The 22,472-nt window shown below is 47.3% G+C and overlaps 1 protein-coding gene and 1 non-coding gene across 4 annotated transcripts in view; one reads left to right on the top strand and one right to left on the bottom strand.

The window, feature by feature from the left end:
* The window catches only part of Homer2 (homer scaffold protein 2), a 92,941-nt gene that overhangs the window by 53,554 nt on the left and 16,915 nt on the right, over nucleotides 1-22,472 (bottom strand). The window contains exon 1 of one of the 3 annotated variants that reach the window (XM_026784348.1): nucleotides 12,614-12,668. The exons of the other annotated variants lie outside the window; for them this stretch is intronic. The gene's annotated coding sequence lies outside the window, so the exon portion shown is untranslated. Of the gene's footprint in view, nucleotides 1-12,613; nucleotides 12,669-22,472 lie in introns of those variants that run through there. 3 annotated transcript variants of the gene reach the window in all.
* On the top strand, nucleotides 2,952-3,054 carry LOC113457349. The gene has a single exon (XR_003377941.1). It is a non-coding gene; the product is annotated as a U6 spliceosomal RNA (small nuclear RNA).

Raw genomic sequence — 22,472 nt, forward strand, 5'->3', positions numbered from 1 at the left:
ATCCCAGCACTCGGGAGGCAGAGGCAGGCGGATCTCTGTGAGTTCGAGACCAGCCTGGTCTACAAGAGCTAGTTCCAGGACAGGCTCCAAAAACATAAGAGTAACCCTGTCTCGAAAAACCAAAAAAAAAAAAGAAAGAAAGAAATCAAATATAGAGTAAGTGTAAGAAAATAACTAATGGCCATTAGATCAGAAATTAGTGACAAAGAATGCAGGCAGTCAACAGAGAGAAAGTCAACAGGACAAAGGCTTGTTCTTTCAAAGAGATCAGCTTTACCAGTAACTGTTGTCCAGGATAACTGGAAAAGAGAGAAAAAAATACTAGTCTTATAAATGCAAAAAGGAACTCCACTACATATGCAATAGTATTAAGAAGACAGAGAAAAATTGTGAACTCTTTACCTACGGATGTACATAACCTAGATTAAAATGTACCAAGAAGCAGACAATATGCAGATAGGATCCCTTGAAGCAATATAGTCAGTAGGTAGTTAACAGGAAGCTCCAAGTTCAGGGAGGCTCACTGGTGAATTCTGTCAAATATTTATAGAAGAACTTATACCAATTCTTTACAAACTCTTTCACAGACCGAAGTGGAGGGAGAGTTTCCTAGCTCATTCTCCTTCCTAGCTCATCCGAAGAGGACATCAGCCTAAAACCTACCCAGACAAAAATATTAAAGTATGATTAACACCCCTCAGGAACACAAAAGGAAAATTCACCAATAAAATATTATCAAATATAATTCAGCAATGTATAAAAAGGATTACTCATGACAACCAAGTGAAAAACCCTAGGTATAGAAGGCAGATTCGCTATTGAAAAAATCAATTACTGAAATCCATCACATCAATAAGATGATGAAGGAAAATCACATTATCACATCAGTAAAGAAAAGGAGTGTGACAAAATTTAACGCTTATTCATGTAGGAAAAAAAAAATCTGTCAATCAGCTATGACCAACGAGGACTTTCTAAACTTCCCAAGAGACAGCTACAGAAAACTTGGCAACGGCATAACAATTAGTGGTGAGAACCTCAAAAGCTTTACTGTTTTTCTCTTTCTTTTTCAGCACTATGATGAAAGCCCTATATAACACAGTAAGACAAGAAAAGGATACAAAGACATACAAATTAAGAAGGAAGGGACAGATAAAAGTTCCTCTGTTCACAGAGAGCATCGTAGTCCTTCCGGAACAAGTAGGTAACGACAGTACGTGGGTCTAAACTGAACCAAGTAAGTAGGTAATCCCCAACATCCTGGTAAGAAACAGCAAAGGGCTGGGTGAAGAGACCCTGTACTGGTTTTCCTGTTGAGATGCCACCAGCACCTGCTTGGTCCTGAGGAGAACGCAGTGTCTGGGTCACACAGTGTCAGCATCACCGTGGGAACACAGGTGAGGAGGACCACGAGGAACGAAGCTGGGCAGGGTTTTAGGAGACAGACCGTCTCTGTTATAACTAACATCCTTTCTGATCAAGTGCCTCCAATGGCCACATCTTTTCCAATGGCCATGTCCCCTCCAATGTCTCACCTCCTAGAAGGTTCTACCGCTTCCTATATCACAACATGGACCATATCCAAACTACTGCAGAGATATATCCCATATTCATGAACAGGAAGAGTTAATATTGTCAATATGTTAACTCATCACAACACATCAATAGATTCAATGCAACTCAGTCAAGATGGCAGCAAGTTATTTTGTAGATACTAAGGAATTGAACAGATACTGAAAGAAAGGGAGGCAAAAGACTCTTGGCAGCCGGGCGGTGGTGGCGCACGCCTTTAATCCCAGCACTTGGGAGGCAGAGGCAGGCGGATCTTTGTGAGTTCGAGACCAGCCTGGTCTACAAGAGCTAGTTCCAGGACAGGCTCCAAAACCACAGAGAAACCCTGTCTCGAAAAAAAACAAAAAAAAAAACAAAACAAAACTCTTGGCATCTTTGAGAGTTACCAGAGGCTGGGGGTACTTTTCGGTAGTGGAGTATTGCCTAGCATTCAGGAGGCTCCTAGTTCAATGTCCACCCCACCCCAAGAATCATGTAAGAGGGGCAAGGGAGGGAGGGAGGGAAGGAGAGACTTATTACACAGAATAATCAGGACTGTGTGAAGTTTGAAAAAAAAAAAAGTAAGTAAGTAAGTAAGTAAGTAAGTAAATAAATAAATAAATAAATAAAGCAGAATCCCAGAAATAGTCCCACATAAAGCCCACGCAAATACCAACAGATCTTTGGTAAGGAGCAAAAGGCATTAAGATGGTACAAAGATAACCTTTTCAACAAATGTACCAGAACAACTCACACCCAGATGTGGAAAATAATCCAGACACACATCTTACACCTGTCACAGAAATGAACCAAGAGTGATCACAGGCTTAAATGCAAAACACGGAATTATAAAATCCCCTGGATTAAGATAGCATAGAAGAAAATGTAGATAGCTATAGGTATCTATGCAAAATACAACACCACAGCCACGATTTACAAAATAAATAAATGATGAGCTGGGTTTCAATACAATGTAAAACTTTTAGCCAGACATGGTGGTACATGTGTGTAATTTTAACACACGGAGGGCTGGGCAGGAGAGTCATGAATTCAGAACCTGTACTACAGAAAAATCTTTAAAAATTTAAAAGCTTTGCTATGTGAAAGACTATGTTTAGCAAAATGAAAAGACAATGAGAAAATACTTCTAAAAGGCACATGTGAGAAAGGCTCAAAAATACACAGAGAATGCCCACAATCAGCGATAACAAGAAATACACAGAGAATGCCCACAATCAGCGATACAGTTCCAGGACAGACGCACACACCTAACACAGAACCTGACATTTGAGGATGCCCAGGACATATGGGTGAGAACATTTAGTTGACGCATCTCAGGTCATTCCGTTCTGCATAACAAAATATCATAGACTGAACAATTAAAAAAAAAACATAAAATTGTGCTCACTTCCGCAGCACATACTAACTGGAACAATACAGAGAAGATTAGCCTGGCTCCCATGCAAGCATGGCATGCAAATTTGTGAAGCGTTCCGTGTATTTAAATGGCAAAAAAAAAAAAATCCAGAAAATTATTGTTCAGAGCTTTAAAGGTCAGGGAAGTCAAGGTCCAAGGCAGGTTTACCGTCTGGTGAGCCCAAGGTGCACGGAATACCAATTGCAGGAGAGAGCGGGGAAATTCCTCTCCTGAGCCCTTTACGAGGGCTGCTAATCCCACTTACGAAAGCACAGCCTTCATGACCCAATCGTTTCTGAAAGCCAAACCCCACCCTCAACACTGATGCATTAGGGCAAAATTTCAACAAGGCATAAATATTCAAATCACAGCAGCCAGCAAATAATCCTAGAAAAGGGCAGTCAACATCATATGTCATCAGAGACTCGCAAAGGAGAATGATATCCCATGACATACTTACTAGGATGGGCCAAATCCCAAACACTAATAACATCAAATTTTGGCAAGGATGTGGACCATAGGAAACCATCATCCACTGCTGGTAAAAAAGGCAGCTAATCTGAAAAACAGCTTTGCTGAACATTCTGTTAGCCTATGATCCGGTAACCGTACTTCTGGGTACCTACCCAAATGAATGGAAAGCCAGCCACGCATAAATTTGAATGTGGATGTTTATTGCTGTTCCACTTCAAATTATCGAGATGTGGAAGCAGCTGGGATATCCTTCCTAGCGGGTGAATAAATAATCTGTAGGGACACTGAAATGAGAGCGAGTGAGAACAAACCCTGAAAAGACACGGGGCCAGTCTGGAAAAGCCAGACACTGCATGAGTCTAACTGTCCAACAGTCTATAAAACGCAGACCTGTAGAGCTCTACAGAGGCCTTCTAGAAAGATCAGAGACTGCCGGTGTGCAGGAGGAGACAGGGATGCTGAGGCAGGGGACAGGAGATCTTCAGCAGCGAAACCACTGTCTATGATTCTACAGTAACAGTGGATTCCCGCCGTTCCTCATTCATCCACACCTACGGAATACACACCTCTTGGAGTGAGCCCGTACACTGCAGACACGGGGTGATGACGGCGTGTCAGCGTAGCTTCACCGACTGTAGCAGATGCACACACGCTGTAGCACAGGAAGCCAGCAGTGTGTATGCTGTTTTTCTTTTCGCTGTGACAGAATATTCGACAACAGCGACTTTGGAAAGGACGGGTCTATGTTGGCTCATGGGGTGAGGAGATCGTCCATCATGGCGGGGGGGAAAACGTGGATACCACCAACACTGGGTGGGTTTTCCCTCCTCAGTTAAACTCTGAGTCCCTTGGAGATGACAACACAGATTAAATGGGCGGTAACGTGAGAAAACTCTGGAGTTTTTTGTTCCGTTTTTTTTTTTTTAAAGGCTTTTTTTTCTTTGCTTTGTTGTTGGTGTTTGCTCAGTTTGGCTGTGAAAATGGATGTTAACTCATGGGTGATGATTATCCCCAGAAGTCTATGTGTTAAAGGGTTATTCATACCCAGGCAGTGCTTTGGGGAATTAGAAACTCTAGAAAGTGGGGCCTAGGAGGTGGTGTTAAGCCCACTCCATAAGATGGAATCTATGTCTGATATCAATAACTGAGCCAAAACTTGTAACTGGCTAGGACACAGTTCCCGAGGGAAAACCTAGTACTATAATTCTGCTAAGTGGACACAGTTATAAACTGCCCCCTAAGTTCGTATCTCATATGCATAGATTAGTGCATCGCCCAACCCTCAGCAGAGAAGCTTCTTATTGCAGTAGATGGTGACTGATACACAGACCCGTAATGAGTAAGTGTGCAGAGAATAATAGTGTGGACCACTCAGATCTAAATGAGGCATCTATATCCTGCCTCAGCCCCACACAAGGTTCAAAACCCATAACAGAAAAGGGGGCAGAAGGGTAGCAATAGCCAGAGGGGGCAGACTGTCTGTAGTAAAACAGTATTTGTGGATAGGCCAGTGCATGCAGCTGTGAACATGAACTAACAGTAGCTATGGTTACAGGCACAAGACTATCACAAGACCAAGCCAACCAAAATCCCACCATGGATGGGGTGGGGCTCACGAAGTCCCATCCTTCTATGTTAGGAGATGTTGGCACTTGGTGGCTGCTGGAAGAATGGCAATGCTTTCTTCGGGGTGACGAATACCCCAGCAGATGATCTAACACCCATGCGCATGCAGGTAGCAATAAATGGTATGCTTTTATGCAGTATGATGTAGGGACTCTCTGTGAAAACAAAAAAACACCTTACATACTTGTATGAAGCTATCAAAGGCTAATGTAAAGCCAAATTTAGAAACAAGAAAAGATTAGACTTGACAGCGTGTATTAAAATCCCTTTTTGCTATGAAGGGCAACTTGCTGAAGGAATACTGTAATCCATAAATTTCAGCCAGATGCTGCAGCTGCACAAAACCCCTCTTCCCCTTAGACAGTTGAACCCGCCCGAAGAACCTGTGTGAGCCCCTCTCCCTGTGGTCATCACAAGGTAAACAAAGACATCTTCAAAAGGAGTATCAGTGTGCTTTCATAATTTTCATAACTTTTTTTCTAAGTTAAAAATGCAGAATTCTGGAGCTCTTTTCTTCAACTGGCAAATCAGCATGGCTAGTTTTAGCTGTTTGAACAAGTTCTCTATACCTGTAGGATCCTGGGTAAGGGGCAGAGCACAGCCTAGTCTCAGCTCTAGGAGACTACTCTTGTCGGGAGTGGCTACCACCCTGACTTCCGGTTTGGAGGAAAAATGCTATTTTTGTTTTCCGAGGAACCAAACTTGTTTAAAATGAGAATGTAAGGTGTGAAGAAGCTGGCAACTCTCCAAGTCAATTACACAAAGTGTAAAACACAGAAACAAAGGTGCAGACATGCTTCAAGAATGTCTATGACGGTTTTATTTCCACTACCCACTTGGTCTCTCCAGCAAATGCTTATTGTGTGTGTGTGTGTGTGTGTGTGTGTGTGTGTGTGTGTGTGTGTGTGTGTGCTCGCACGCATGTGCTCCAATAAGGCTTTACTCATTATTAAATAATGGCAAGAATAGAGTTGGCACACTTGGTAGATTAAAAATACAGGATTTCTGGCTACATTTACATTTTAAATAAACAAGGAATATTTTTGAAACGTTTTATTGAGGTATAACTTGGATACTGTTAAATGCACTGTTTTGAAGTCCAGACTCTGCTGGCTTTTGCAGGAACGGGCCAGCATCTCTTGTGACTTCAGAGCAAATCTAAGCCCATCTTCACCAGCAGTCCTGCCAGGACAGCTCTGCTTTGCTTCCTGACTATGAACCGCCTACTGTGGACATTTCCTATAAACGGTGTGAAGTCTTTTACATTGGAAAACTGTCATGTGCTCACCGGGGAGCTGTCTCTGCCTGTGGGGTCCTCTCCCCTGCCTGCGCTCTTTAGCCCCAAGCAAAATGGTCTCAAAGTGTCCTCCAAGGTTCCTTGTCTGGGGACAGGCTGCCAAACTCCCAGTTCTGTGACCCTGCCGGGGAGGGGAGGGAACAACAAAATAGCCCAAGAGTAAAACTCAAGTCCTTGGGAACAGTTGGAAGGTGAAACGTGCCTCCAACGTCTCCAAAGGACGTTCCTATTGTTTATCCCATGAGATGAAAATGCCTACAGAGGGAAAGAGCTTGGCCAGGTAAAGTCATTGATGGAGAGAATGCTCATCTGGGGACATCAGCTGATGCCTCTGCTCCCTTGCTGGTTTTTGCTGGATGTTCTAAAGCCCTCCATTAGGTGATGCTGGTCATGTCTGCTGCTGTTTGTTCTTTTACTTGGAAGCCCCACGCCAGGAGACATTGTTTTACCCAGGACTTTATCAGGAACTCTAGCTGACTGCCTTTTTGGGGTTTTTCTCCTGGATGTTTTAAGTGCTCAGTTAGAGGATTTTTATCTCATCATCTATCTGTCTCTTGCTATTCACAATTTTACTCTGGATTGCTATATACTTAAAAAACCCACTCATTCAAAAACCAGAGTGTGGCTATCATAGCTCATTCTCTGAATTACACAGAAAAAAAAATGGAAACCACATACCATGTGACTCTCTTTGTTGTTTGGTTTTGGGGTTTTTTCCCCCACTGAGCATATTTGCAAAGCTCATCAATAATATAGCATGCAACAGAGCTTTGTTCTCTAAAAATATTTATTATTAATTTTTAAAGTATATGTGTGTGTGCCTCTGTGTCTGTGTGTGTGCAGGTGCTCATAGAAGTCAGAGGCATTGGGTTTGCTTGGAGCTGAAATTACAGATGGTTGTGCGCCACTCTGCATGGGAGCTGGGAGCCCAACTTGGGACCCCTACAGAGCGGTAGGCACTTTGAACTGCTGAGTCCTCTCTCTAACCCAAGCACTTCATCCTTTTTATGGCTGAATAATATTCCACTGCATGGGTATACTCTACTTTGCTAATGCCTTCTGCAGATGATAGGTACTTCGGCTATTACAAATAATGAGGTTATGATTATCCATGTACAAAGTTTACCAAGACAAATGCTTTCTTGGCTGTTGGATACATATCTATCTGTGGGCGATTTAGTAACTCTCTCCTTAACTTTCGGAGGCCCCAAAGCAGCTGTACCATTTTGTCTTCCCACCAGCAATACATCAGATTCCAATTTGTCCACCTTCTTATCAACACTTGTTATTGTCTGTCCTGTAGATTCAGCCCTCCTGCTGCGTGTGGGCGAGAAAAGGATGCGGAGCACACCTCTGAGGGAAGCCACATGCCTGAAGGCAATCTGCAGCCCAGAGAGGCCCTTAGTGTCTGTCTATCCCACATCCTCAAGGCCACTCTGGGGCAGCTCCTGCAGGAGGAGTGAGCTCGCCTCACACTGGGCTGCTCACAGCAGGGTCTCTTATTAACAGAAGGAAAGATTTTAACACCTTAGAAGATACTGAAAACTCAAAGAGAACTGGGGATGGAGAGGACAGAAGGGGGTCAGGAATTAGCGTCATAAATGATTCATCTGCAGTGCGGCCTTGAAAGATATGGTTGCAGGTGCCACAGTCCACAGTTCAAAGACCAGGAAGACACAGCGCTAGGGTTTGCACTCTGCATGTGAGGGGTGGCCCTATGGAAGGGTGCCTGTAAAAGCCTGAGAGCTTCAGAGCCTCTGGAGCTTCCTCAGTGCAGGCTACACCCCTCATATGGCTCCTCACGAGGAGCCCACAGCAACAGCCCTCTGTCTTGATCCCCACCACACCTCGCTTCTGTGAATTCTTCCCAGCAGCAAGGCTGTCTGATGGTCCCTTGCCTTAAAACAACAGAAAGCAGTGCTCAGGAAGGGCCTTTGCTCCCTTAGGAGGCCTTCCTGCTGCAGCTCCTCCGAAGGCCCTACACTCCCTACAGGGCAGAGTCCCACTCTGGCTGACTGGGAACTCCCTCCTCTGTCACTCTCCTAAAGCTGCTTGTCCAAACCGTGTGCTTAAGACCACGGCAAACAGTTTGGTGGAACCTGAAAAAAATAAATACAGAAACACCACGTGGTCCTGCCGTTCCGCTTCCAACCCAGACCCACAGAATGGAAGGTGGATCTCCTAAAAGGCAACTTCTATACCCAAGCTCAAAGTGGCACTATGAGCGAGAGCCAAGAGGTAGAAAGGACCCAAATGGCCATCAAGAGATAAATGGATAACCAAAACCATGGTATAATGTTCTTTAAAAATGAACATCTGATACAGTCTACAAACATGGGCAAGCCTCACAGAGACCGTGTTCAGGGATGCTAACAGCCACGGAAGGATAAAGGTCGTGAGCCCACTTATGAGTCAACTGTCCAAATTCACAGGGACAGAAAGAACCTTGATTACTGCAGGGCTGGGGGTGGTGGGACTAACTGCTTGATAGACACAAAGTTTCTCCTGGAGATGAAGAAGTTTTGGGCCTGAAGGTGGTGACAGCCATGCTGTGAAGGTACTGAACGCCACTGACACGGACCAGAAATGAAAAAACAGTAACTTTACAGGGGGCATATTTACTAGAACAACGTCTGGTCGGTCGCTGACTCCTGATGAAGCTGGAGATGGCACGTGTCCTCGGGGATGGACAAAGGGAGGAGGAGTGACCTGAACAGCCCATTGCTGCCAGAGGAAGACTAGATAGATGGTCAGTAGGGAAAACGAGGCGAACAAGAACACAGAACAAGGCGGGCGGCACCGGGAGTTGGGAAGCCAGGTTTTTGAGAGCAAATGGCCTGCAAGGGGGGAGGACTTAGGGGAGGCAGGAGGGGTGAGGACTGGAGAGTTCCCAAGAAACAAAACTGGCTATAGGCGATTGAGGGAAAGTCACATATGCTTAGGCTCTCGGGAAGGGGCTCGGCAGTGGAGAGCCAGCCTGGCACACACAAGGCACCGGGTTCCATTCCCCGAACTGAAAAAAAAAAAAATTACACCTCAGGAGAAAAAGAAGTGTGAGGTAAGATAATGAGGTCCTTTTTAGCATCAAATTGCAGAAGTTGAAAAGAAACAAAATTACCAGACATTCTGGAGCTGGTAGTTAGCGCAGTACAGCAGTGTGAACATGGGCAGTGCTCCGAGCTGTACCCTCGGAGCTAAAATGGTTCTGTATTGGGTACATTTTACCACAGTTAAAAAAAATAAGATTGGAAACCCTGCTGTTTGCTCTCCTTTTTGCCCCTGCCCTGCCACTGTTGTTTAAGGGCTATGGGGTAGCTCTCTATAGGAGTCTGTGGTTGTCACATGTCCAAAGCCTTAAAGCTGCGTGCTCCTGAACCAAGCAGCCCTATCTCTAAGAGTTCAACAGCCATAAAAAAGGATACTGCAGAAATCTTCTGCAGAATGAATATCACTAAAGAGCTGCTTATTAAAAACAAAACTGGAGGCTGGAGAGACAGCTTAGCAGGTAAGAGTGCAGAGGGGCCAGAGTTGGGTTCCCAGGGACATGCCTCAGCTCACAACTAACTGTAACCCCAGCTCCAGGGGCATACAAAACACAAGTGTGTGCACACCCCCAACACATACACGCACATAATTAAAAATAATGAAGGTAAATCTTTAGAAACAAGAATAAGGGCAAATAAACCCCAAATAACCAATAATGCCTTGCGATGGCAAATGTACAATACACCTTATACGTGTCTGTGCACAAAGCAATGTTCATCTTCTATAACGATGACGTATTCTAATGAGTATTTCCCCCATGGTAACATGTTCTTTCCATCTTCACCCACTCTGGGGCTTGTTAGAGTTTCAGCTGTTAAGTTTTTTTCTTTTTAAATACGAAGCCTCATAGAGCTCAGGCTGCTCTTGAACTCAATCTATAACAGAGGTTGTTCTTGAACTCCGGTCCTCCTGTCTCCACCCCCAAAGCGCTGAGGTGACAGGCTTATGCCACCGACCCCAGTCCATTGTGATGTATTCTCTACTTCACTGTCACACAATAAGGTCCCTGACTACTGCTGAGTCTAAGGACTAGGTGCACCTGTCTCTGTCTCTTCCTCGTGTGTGTGTGTGTGTGTGTGTGTGTGTGTGTGTGTGTGTGTACACACGTGAATGCACACACACACACATGTGCCTTCATGGAGAGGCCCCAGAGTGACATTGGGTATCTTCCTTGACTTCTCTCATTTTATTTTCTTGTGATACGGTCTCTCAGTTGAACTCAGAGATCACCAGCTAGTCTAGCTAGCCATCTTGCCCTGACCATCCTGTCTGCCTCAAAATGTTGGGATTACAGGCACCTGGCATGTCTGCTCGATTTTTATGAGGGCTCTGGGGGTCTGAACTCTGATCCTCACGTGTTTGGCAAGCACTTTACCCGCTGAGCCATCTCCCCATTCCTCTGGATCTTCCCCACCAGACCTTGAAGGATTTGAATATCACTTGATCACTTGGTATCTAATGCCTCAAAGAACTACGCCCCCCCACACACAACACACACACCCCAAATCAGAACTCAGAGATTCCAGAATTCCAACAATAACCAGTCAACACTAGGACTCAGATTGTGAAGTGAAGGGGGCAGGTTACAAAACAGTTATTACTCTATGACAATCCTCATAAATACGCTTACTAATAAAGAAATACTTAGGCTACGGCTGTAAAGAACGGAGACAGTAATCACCTCTGCTTGAGAGCCCAGGCTGCTCACAACTGCCCATGTGAGCCCCCGTGTGCATGGGAAGGCACACTGAATGCCGACCACAGAACTGGGGTTTTCCCTGAAAAGACCAAGACTTGGTTTGTTGAAGGCATGCAAGATCCAGAAAAGGAGCTTGGGCTTTGCTACAATGTAAACACTGTGTCCAGGTAAGAGAGCGGAGTATCTCTCGCTCCCCAAGCTAAAGACCGAGTAGAGAACCATCTGGACCGAAGAGAGCAGGGGTGAGCACAGCTAAGGGTGGTAGAGGGAGCCGCTCCATAGAACTGTAGATGGCGGGAGCTGGATGGGGACTTGGCACCCGAGGACCTGAGTCCCCAAGAGTCCAGGGACTATATTCAGTAGGCCCAAACCACACACCACCCTGGACAGGGTCAGAGTCTGTACAGTTCAGTTCTCATCTGTTTAGTTTCTAGCTCACAGTGAAGGTACTGGTTTCCAACCTACTGACCAAGAAGAACCCATTAATCACCTGTTCTTCCCCTGGGGTTCCCATTATTAAAAGACTTTCATCTTTCAGGCAATATTTATAAAAGAGAATTTGTTTTCATATGTATTGGTCCGAGTCACATGTGACTGCCAGACAGCTTGCTAATCTGCAGGATACACCAACAACGTAGCCTCAAGAATGCAGGTGTTCTGGTTTCCAGATCAAGCCGCCTGGATGTGCAGCAGCCGCCTCTGTCTGCTGGATAAACAGAGTCCTGTGGGCACCCTGTGCCCTCTACCAGGCTGCTGGGTGAGGTGTGCTCCAACAGCCAGCTTTTCCTATCACACCCAAGGACATGGTACCTGGCACTGAAGGCATACGTAAAAACGTGACACAAGGCAGATCTGCTCGTGGGGACAGCAGCAAGTTCTAGGATACAACAAAGAAGGGACGTGTTGAGAACTTGGTATCACAGAAGGTGGAAGTGTTAGGGGACATCTTCCGGGAAGGAGGCCTGGTCAGTAAGAACAAACTGTTCTAAGCCAAGGCACATTTACTATGCTGTGGAGACAGTATGCCACCCACCAGCCCTTCATTTGCTGGAGCCCTAAGCACACAGTAGGTCCAAAATATCTACCGAGCTAATAACATGGCCAGGCATAGTGGTGCGTTCCTATAATCCCAGCAAACTTGGGAGGTTGAGGCAGGAGGACTGCGATGAGTTCAAAACCCAAAGCCAAACAAACCTAGTTATTTGGTTTTAACATATTGTGGAGATTGTATCACAGGTGTCCGAGAAGGCAAAACTCCATTCTGTCACTTCCCATACTGTCAAGGCCAGGAGCATAAACAGCCCCATCTTGCCTACCAGGACAAGCTGTGGTGGCCCCAGAACAGATGTCCTTCTATCTCTCACAGACAGAGGTGGACAGGTGTAGAAGGATCCCAAGCAGATGCTGCTCTAAAGACAGTGGGAAATCACAGGGTATCCCTGAATTCAGACTGCCCTTGAGCTGGGGCTCTGATTCTCTCCTCCACCCGATTATTAGACCCTACCTTAGCAGACAAGACTTGCTGGGCTTCTGGGCACTTGTTCCCCAAATTCTTGACTGTGGACTTTCTTTACCATGTTTGCTTTTATGCTTTAAGCATCATCTCTCCCTGATAAGGCCTGGGTATGTGTCTCCTGCTCACACATTCCCGCCCGAACCCCGAGTATGCACCTCATCTCCCTGCATGGCAACCCACCATGTGATCTGTCCCCATGGCAGAATCCTGGGAGCTTCCCACCAAGGAAGAGGAATGTCCCCCAGCCTTGTCTGTCCTTCCCAGCAGTTGCCTGCCATGAGTCACGGGTGTGTTAAAAATAATGCTAATGGCTGCCAAACATAGTCTAAGAGTAAGAGATGGACACACCTTTTACGTTAGCCAACTGCCTGGGAAGTAATGGGTATCTGGAAGGGGGCCAGAGAGAGAAGTTAAATGGCTTTTTCCGATCTGCAGAAAGATGCTGTTTAGGCTGGAAGTGGCCTGTTGGGAGGGTATGCCCTAACCCTGAGCGGGAAGGGCAGGGCCCAGGCAATAGGAGTCCCGTGGTTGCATGCTGGGGACGGTCTTGTCTACTCGCCTAGGTGCTCTACAAATATTTCCCGTGTGTCCATGACACTGGAAGATTGGGAAACGCTGGCTAGATCACAATAGCCTCTCTGTTCCTTGAGCTTCTCTGCTGGCAGATAAGCAAGCTTGAGTCTCTCCCTTTCGTACCTCAGCATGTATGCTCCGCCCAACATCCTCCTTGGCAGAGTCACTATAGGCCGCTCGTCAACACAAGACCAGGGACGGGCTGGTCTCTACTGGCCAGATGCCCAGCACAAATGGCTCTGCCCAGGAAAGGGACCAATCATTAGCCACGCCAGTCAACCACCTCCTTCCAGACTTCAGCTGGCACCTGTGCCCTTGGGGCCCCTCCCACTACACATAATTATACATTACTAATACATTAATTCGGTTCTCCCATGGTTCCAATAAAGAAGCTTTGAAATGTTCAAAATGAACTCAAGAAATCCTGCATTGTGCATAAAAGGTCAACCAGATATTAACTGCTAAGTTCAGGAAGAGTCCGGTCAGTCTAGAAACACAAATGACACAAAGATGACTTGACCATCTGAGAAAGAGAGCAGCACTGGACTAGATCTGTCCCCTGTGGAGGCAAGGCACGTGCTGGGAGTGGAATTCTATGTGGTCCCAGTGCCAAGACCTGAGTGCGTGGGGGAAGAGCCAAGTCTGGAGGGTGGAGGGAAACATCCCCTTCTTAGACTCTGTCCCCCAACTGTCCCAAAGCACGCAATGCCTTCATGGGGTATCTGGGTGGCCGCAACGGTTCTATCGCTCCCTTTTAAGGAAAAAAAAAACCACACAGCCCATGTTCCTACCCCACGCCAACCATTGTCTAGAATCCAGCCCAGTCTCTGCCCTGAAATAGTAGTCATGGAGCCCGTGACTTCCTGTTCTAACTTGGACTGAGCGCTTCGAGGCACCATCCACAGCCTTCCGTCTGGAGTTCTTCTCATTCTCCTCCCAGGAGCCGCTAATTCTCCTTCCCTGCTAACTGCCCCTTCCACAGCCTCTGCCCTGCTCTGTTGGCCTTGATCCTCAGGATGGACGAGATGGAAATCCTGTCTCTCTGCTTGGCCCTCACACTTGATCCTCAGGATGGACGAACGAGAAGTCAACTGGAAATCCTGTCTCTCTGCTCGGTCCTCACACTTGGTTGCTGTAGCTGGATGTACTAATTTTGTAAGCCCCTATACCAAATTAAATAAATTTATTTCCAAACACTTCCAGGGGCCCCAATTCTCACTCCTGTCTTCTGATGCATGGTGGGCTCAGCCGAGACCCTCTGGGGATCTGCGGGCTGGGCTGGCTTCCTCTCGCTTTCTCTGACATCGCCTTTCCTCCCCCTTGCTCTTTGCCATCCAGAAATTTGTGGAAATCTTTCGATCGCCGTTAATTCCCTCTTATTCATTGGGGCGCCCTGGGACTACACTTTCCTAATCTCTTGATTATCATTTAATGGGTTCTGGGCAGAGAAGGTATAAATACACCCAACATGAACTCCTCCATCTTGAAGTCCAAGTTAACCTCTAATTTTCAGTTACAACATGCATACGCTTAAAAGATACCAGACATTCTGGTCTAAATCCGCAGGCTCCTGTCAGTGGGTGATCATGGAGACTGGCAGGTTCAGATGTGCACCCCAGCTTGCCGACTGGCCCTGTCTCCATCACAGAGCCCTTCATGGATGCACACTGCTGCCTGCCACAGATCACTCAGCACACATTAAGAACTGGCCAACCGCACGAGGGCTTCCTCTTTCCAGGATTGGTTTTCAAGCAAATGAGTTCTTCCTTCTAATGCCGGAGACGGGCATTTGCCACGGCACGACTCAGGAACACCTTCTGTGGGTCCCATCGGCCTCAGAGAACCTTTTTACTCAAAAGCGAAGATTGCATGATACATCCCGCTTTACAAAGGCTCGGGTTTAAAAATAAACACGGGCATTAGAGGGAACACAAAAATAGTTTGTGCCCTCGGCTCTCTGGAGCCTAGTGGCACTAGGTGTATGCTGGCTTGGAGGATACCCAGAGAAGCCAAATTCAACACAAAGCCCTCACGGACCTCAAACAAGCGAGAAACCAGGAAAGAGGGCCTTTGATGTGTGCTTGGCTCACTTTGTTACCCAGGGCCATCCGTGCCCAATTCTCTCCAACCACAGGCATCCACCCTGCCGTGCTATTCATAAACCAGTTGTAAAGATGGTTCCTGACCTGAAACCCAGTCACCACCCAGCACGGTCTCCACCTGCATCTGATGTCGCCTCCCCCCCTCCTCTTCAATTTCTGTACTCAGACAACAGGCATAACACAATGGAAGCTCCTGGCAGGCTAGACCTGACTTTCCATGAGCTATGCCCTCCCCAGAAATGCCTCTCTCATAGCCCCCAACCCAGCCTACTCCACCTAATCAAAACTCTCCCACCCTCCAAGGCCAGGACAAGTTAGTCAATCCTCCATCAGACCCACCAGTCTGAGTTCTCTAAGTTTGGCTTTCTCTGTGCTTCTTCTGCGACCCTTGTGCAGCATTCTGACTCACCCCAGAGTAGCCTGAGGTGTCCCTTCGATGAGTCTCTAACTCACCCCAGAGTAGCCTGAGGTGTCCCTTGGATGAGTCTCTGACTCCCTTAGTCAAGGATCAGATCTGCTCTTCTCTGGACCCTGAAGTCCCGCAGGAGAGGAAGTGTCAGGCTGGAGAGATCAGATAAGCGTATTTACTGCTCTTGCAGAGGACCCAAGTTCCCAGCACCCACATAAGGCAGCTCACAACCACCTACAACTCCAGCTCCAGGGGCGAATCAACAACCCTGGCCTCCACTGGCACCTGCACTCACGTGCACATACTTACACATAAACAGACATACACGCACACACACATACAAATGCACACAATTTAAACAAATAAAAATAAATCTTAGACAGGGCTTGAAGCTGAAGCCTTGACTAAACCCAAGACTTACATAGCATAGAGAAACCAGTACCAAGTTACCAGGACCCAACATAATTCCAAAAGTCAAGCAAGCAGAGCCTTGTTGGATGATATCAGGACCTGAGAACCCTTTCTATAGCAGAACTGCTGGCTGTGCAAGCATGTAAGCACTCACACGTACATATGTGGGTATGCCCAAGTGTCCTAGCCCTCTTGGTTCCATGTATCTGGAACCCTAGCTTGTTCTTCCCCACTGGCAATCTGTTCCCTGTGTCCCGCATAAGTTATCTTTCCCAGTGTGCCCTACCTGGCCTAAAGGAAGTGGAAAGCACAGCTTACTGGGTGAACTCACAGGCTATCATGATGTCTTACAGGCTGCCTCACAGCCAGATTCAAGACAGCCGGACCCCCAAAGCTTGTGTCAACAGAGAGGCAAGAGGGAAGGACACACAGAGAGAGGAATGGAGGAGATGGCACAAACACCTCGTAAGGCTCTGTTCGGATGTCTCTGGGAGATCTAAGTGATCCAAAAGCAGAGAATCAGGTGGTTTCCCTTCATGCTGTATGGATAACAGGTTGTGACCAATCAGGCTGGGCCTCCATTCAGGGTCTTCTAGAGCCCCTTCTCAATTCTGGAAGAGGCTGGGGGTTTGACTGACAGCAGGAGGGTCCAGAAAGCTGGGGCTCATATGTCCTGGCTCCAGCCTGGCTCAGAACAGCCCGTGCTTGTTTCCACAAACTGAGGGCTTGTCACCCGGCTCCTCCTCGGGGCCAGATGCTCTGTGTGTGCCAACACATTCCCACTTCATTGTCACCTTCTCAGAGCACACTTCAAACCTCTGTTTGCCTGTTTCCGAGCACACCTTATCTTGGGCTTCAAGGTAGTTCATACTCCTTTCACAAGGAATCTGTTTTCTAGACAGAAAAGCCCCCGACTCCCCCCGGACCCGTGCAAGGCTGAGACACATCCTACCAAGGTCTCAGCAGTGCTTTGGAAGAGGTAGCCTCTGGAGATTGCAATGTTTACCAATCATTTCCTATGTGGCAGCGGGCATCATGCTGGCCACCGGCATGTGCTTGACCTCTCCTGATCTCACCAACAACCTTGAGATTAGCACCACTGTTTATTTGGCAGAGGAAACTAGCAAAGAGAAAAGATGAAGGAGCTTGCTTACGTTCATCCACATTCATTGGATAATGGTCCCTGTGTTACCTGGTCCCTGGGATGCTGCAGCCTTCCTTTACATCCGCTCCACGGTATACATTCTGCTTGGCCCACATCTTTGTCCCACTTACCTTCCTTCCAGACTCCCTCAGCACTCTGCTTCTCTTCCACGGTCAGGATGAAGTGCTCTGGAGAGGTCTGGCTGGTTTCTGAGTAACCAGGTCCATCCCTGGGCATCATTCCAGGCCAGACAGAATGATCCTCATGTCCTGACTCATCCCGAGACCGTCAACCAGAAGCCCTCATTGCTACATCCACTGCGAATATGCCTGTCACTCCCCTTGTTTCTTGGCGACTAGGGCTCCTGAATCACCCTCCTTCTCTCCTCCAGCACCTTTGTTTCGATTCTTGGTGACTTCTGTGCATCTGTAGGTGGCCCTTCCAACCGGCCGTTTAGGTTTGAACGTTCTCTCTCAACTCTCTGTCTTCACCTGTCATGACCAGTAAACTCCAACCCTTCTACAGTGTCCACTTCAGAGACCCGTCTCTCTGCAACTGATCTATCTCATCCTCGTCCATCCCAAGGCTATCACAATATACAATTAGGTCCGGTGGTTTATAAAGAATAGAAATTTATTTCTCACAGTTCCGTAATTTGAAAAGTTCAAGATGGAGGTTGCATCAGACCTGGTGTCTAAGGAGGGTCTACTTTCCAGTTCTAGATGGTACTTTCTAGCTTTGTTCCCTTATGGTGAAAGGGGCAAGGAAGATCTTTGAGATGACTTCTCATGAATTCCACTCCTGACGGTTCTGTGTTCATAACCTAATCCTTTCTCAAACGCTCCTCCTCCTAATGCCGTCACATTGGCGATTAGGATGCAGCAAATGGCTCAGAACTTAGCGGACACAGTCAGGCTGCCGGCTTAGCCGTTCTCCCAGCCACTTCCCCTGCCTCTTGTTCCTTCTGGCACAGAGGCTCTCAACCTTCTTCCTAACACTTAACACACTCTCTCACGTTGCGGGTGAGCTCCAACCATGAAATTGTGTTCACTGCCACTTCATAACTGTAATTTTGCTCCTGTTATGAATCGTAATGTTAATAGCTGTGCTTTTCTGATGGTCGTAGGTGACCTCTGTGAAAGTGTCCTTTGATCCCCAAAAAGGGTTGTGACCCAAAGGTCGAGGGCCGCTGCTCTAACACATACATCGTAAGATTTATTCCCTGTGTTTCCATTTACTGTGTACTTCGTTAGAACGTCAGCCCCATGAAACTAGGAGTTCTTATATGTCTGTCTTCCTGATACCACAAGTAACACCGAGAACAAAACTCAGCGAAGGAATTAATTATAATTGAGTACTTATTTCATAATTACTCTCAATCCATCTTCCCGGCTCTACTGTAAGGTCTACAAAGACAGGCCACAGCTGTGTCTGGCACACAGTAAATAGCAACCGACTAAACAGGTAGCTGGAGGATTTAAGAAGGCCATTGCTGGGCCCAATCTGCTGTCTTTGCAAGACTAACCTCCACCTGGGTGTCTCGAGGGCAGCTGCTCTCACTGGCTGCCACTCGAATGCAGACAACCTAATGAAGCTACCGGCTCTGAGGAGCTGAAGCACGAACCACTGGTAGCCTTCAGAGCAAGAGGGTTTTGAGCATACACCTACCTCAGAGCCCAAGCACAAACCAAAGGGCCTTCAGCACAGCAGGGTTTCAAACACACATCTATCTCAGCCATACAAATATTTGATACCCAAGGAGGTGGGGGAAACTAATTCTGCCAAGAAAGTTTTTAGAGGCCACCTGAAACTTTGCTCCCAAAGCAGACTACTCAGAGGGCCTCAGTGGGGAGTTCCTCCCAGGAACAAGCACTTGGAGAGTCCCAGGGTAAGCTTCCCATCAACGAGTCCAGGGTTTGAGTTCCTCGTTGGCTGCATTTGTGATTCACTAGGTTAATCTACCCTTTGGTGGATAAAAGACTTGCTCCAGGAGAAAGAGCCTACAGACAAATCATTTTTGTAACACATGCAAAGAGAAGCCAGTGTGGCCACCAAGGCTTGAAACTTCCATCTTTTCTTTCTTTTTTTAAAATTGAGACAGGGTTTCTCTGTGTAACAGCCCTAGTTGGCCTGGAGACCAGGCTGGCCTCAAACTCACAGAGATCACCTGTCTCTGCCTCCCGAGTGCTGGAATTAAAGGTATGTGCCACCACCACACAGCAAAAATCCCAACTTCCATGAAGGGTTGAGGACCAAATCCTGAAACCTACATGGCTACAGGTTCCTTCCAGTTTAACAGTCTCCACTTTTGAGCATCTCAGACATGAATAATGAAGGTAACCATCGATTACGGACGGAGGAGCAGAGGAAGGATTCTGAGTCTGAGCCAAAAGCAAGCAAGTAGTGTAGGCTCCGGAGGGTTTATAACCACGCTCTGTGTCAAGGTCAAGATCGACTCAATGGATCCACGGATCCAGCCCAGCAGGTTTACTTTTCTGACATTTGGATTTCTATTACATAATCTGGATTAACACCTTAAGAAGTGTGACTGTAAGCCGGGTGGTGGTGGCGCACACCTTTAATCCCAGCACTCGGGAGGCAGAGGCAGGTGGATCTTTGTAAGTTCAAGGCCAGCCTGGTCTACAAGAGCTAGTTCCAGGACAGGAACCAAAAAGCTACAGAGAAACCCTGTCTCAAAAAAAAAAAAAAAAAAAAAAAAAGTCATTCTGAGAATCTCTACCGAAATCTGTGGGAAAGACCAGGAAAAAGATGGGAGACAGAGATGCGGAAGGGAAGTGAGCTGTGTCATCCCCTGATCTGGGCGGATGGAGTCAGGCGACTGACTCACATGGGGCAAACCTGTTCCCCCCCTGCTTCCTTAAAGCGCTGTGGCCACAACTCCCTGAAGGTACGTCCCGGCCTTATCCTTCAGAACCCTGGCTGGACTCTTGAAAGCCTGCTTTCCCTTTCTTGTGGGACCGTGAAAGTCTTACACAATATGAACTGTAGAGTGGCGTGCCTCTGAGGACAACATATAAACCACCATTCCATCCTGTGCCTCGGCTGTGTGATGTGAATCAAATGGCTTGACTTCTCTCAACTCCAATTTCTGTATTTTTGAAACGTGAAGCTTGGATGAAATAAGGAGTGATCAAGAAAGACTAGATCCCTTGGCCCGGCAGAACTCCCTCTTCCCCAGACGGCAAGTGAGGTCCCACAACGACCTTGTGGCCACCCCTATATCTGTATACCATATCATTCTGTGGCCCCAAAGGCAAAGCCCGTGAAGTCACAGAATGGGCAGGCAGCCAAGAAATGATGGGCTGATCCCAAAATGTCCCCATTGCCAGTGAAGGAAGGGGGAAAAAGTAGCCTTCTCCTTTCCTCAAAGATTCTCCAGAAATTTCCATCAAGTGTGTGGGGAAGCCAGTGCCCATACAGCAGTGGTAGGGAAGACAAGGACCTTGTCTGAGGCCACAGTCATCTCGCATGGCCAGCCCTAGGCAGTAGAGAAGCAGATGAGACCAGACAAGGGGTCACTGGGCTGACACAGCTGATCCCGCTCGGAGGACGCTCTTGTGGTAACACATGCCACCTCCCCCTCTTCTGTGACATTTCCGCAGTTGTACCAATTTTGCCAAATGCTTAGCAGGCAGCATTAGAAGCTGATCTTTTTGTGTGTGTGTGTGACCTCCACAGGTCCCCCAGCTGGTTTTACCCTTGAAAGAGAAGCTCCTGGGGCCCATGGTGTGACCAGCCTGGCCTGATGCCGCCACGCTCAGTGTTCTCCGTTTAATTATTTAAGACCACGAGGCATTGTTTTCTTCATGGGGCAGAGCTCGTAGAGCATTTAAAATTCATGGGGGAAGCCAAGGAGTAGCTTTTTTTAGATCCCTCCCTTGAAGTAAATGATATGTCTTTCAGTCAGGCCTCAATTCCAGTTTTCCAGAATATTCTTCCCTTGATAAAGCACTCCTGCTTAAAGAAAAAAAAAAAAAAGGAAGGAAGGAAGGAAGAAAAAAGAAAGGCAACGAAAACCAAGCCAGGTACAGGGTAGCTGAGCAGGCCTGTGATCCCAGCACTTGAGACCAGGACAGGAGGACTACAGCAAGTTCAAGGCCAGCCTGAGATGCACAGCAAAACCCTGTGTCAAAAGCAAGCAAGCAAACAAACAAAGCAAAACAGAACAAAAAAAACCTACTAAAAATTGGGGGGAGGGTGCAAATGGTGGAAGAGTCTGAGGAGGTGGCATGAGAAAGCAGCAATGTATTAAGCAGTTTGGTCCCAGAGGAGCCACCTTTAAATATAGCAAAACAGATTCTGTTGGTGCCAAAGTAAGGGAGCTTTCTCCCTCCCCGTCACTGGGAATACAGAGTACCGTGTTTTAGGGAGGGTGGGGCAGTGTGCTGACTCCAGGCTTTGCGATCTCAACTCCAGATCACAAGAGAGAGCCTGGTAGCTGGGTAACTGAGATCACTAAATGGTGGACTCTAACACCTAACGGCGATATATAAAACACTTCCCACTGCAGAGGAAGAAGCTGAGGGCCATGGGCACTGGGGTCCTAAGTCCTAAACACTGGCTAAGGCAGGATTTAACAGCTGTCTCCGGGAAGGAAATGGGCCGGAGTCCGGGACTACTGTGCCTTAGCTGCAAGCCTGGGAGTCTAAGGGCTCTGTAGCTGCTGGCGGGCTCAGCCCTCTGTCTCCTGGGGACCAGGAACAACTGGCCACACTCAAGCTTGCTTATTCCTCCCCACAAGAAGCTGTAGACAGAGCCTCTGCCAGCATCATGGGCCGCCTACTTCTGACATCTGCCCTGGGCAGACCCATGGTAACAGATGCTCTCGGGCTCCTTGACTGATCGCAGGGAACCAAACAGGTACTCTTCCCTGCTGACCTACATCCCACCAGCTGGCTAAGCACAGAGCCAGACCCTTGCCCCTCGGTAGCTATGAGGAGAAAGCCCTCTCCTGCCCCATCCTCACTCCTGGGTCCAAGGGGTGAGGTTCCTTTCGTTAAGTCATATACACCCAAGTTCTTTAAGCAGGGTCAATCTCTTTGGGGTCACGGACCCTTTGGATTTAGGTAAAAACTCTGGCATATCTATAACTATGACTTCTGCTAGAGGGGGAGCCCCAGACTCCACACTGAGAACCCCTTTTCTCATCACCCTCACTAAGTGCAGGAACTTCATAGAAGAGGCCAC

The sequence above is a fragment of the Microtus ochrogaster genome, chromosome 22 (genome assembly GCF_000317375.1).
Source record: "Microtus ochrogaster isolate Prairie Vole_2 chromosome 22, MicOch1.0, whole genome shotgun sequence".
Classification (NCBI taxonomy): domain Eukaryota; kingdom Metazoa; phylum Chordata; class Mammalia; order Rodentia; family Cricetidae; genus Microtus; species Microtus ochrogaster.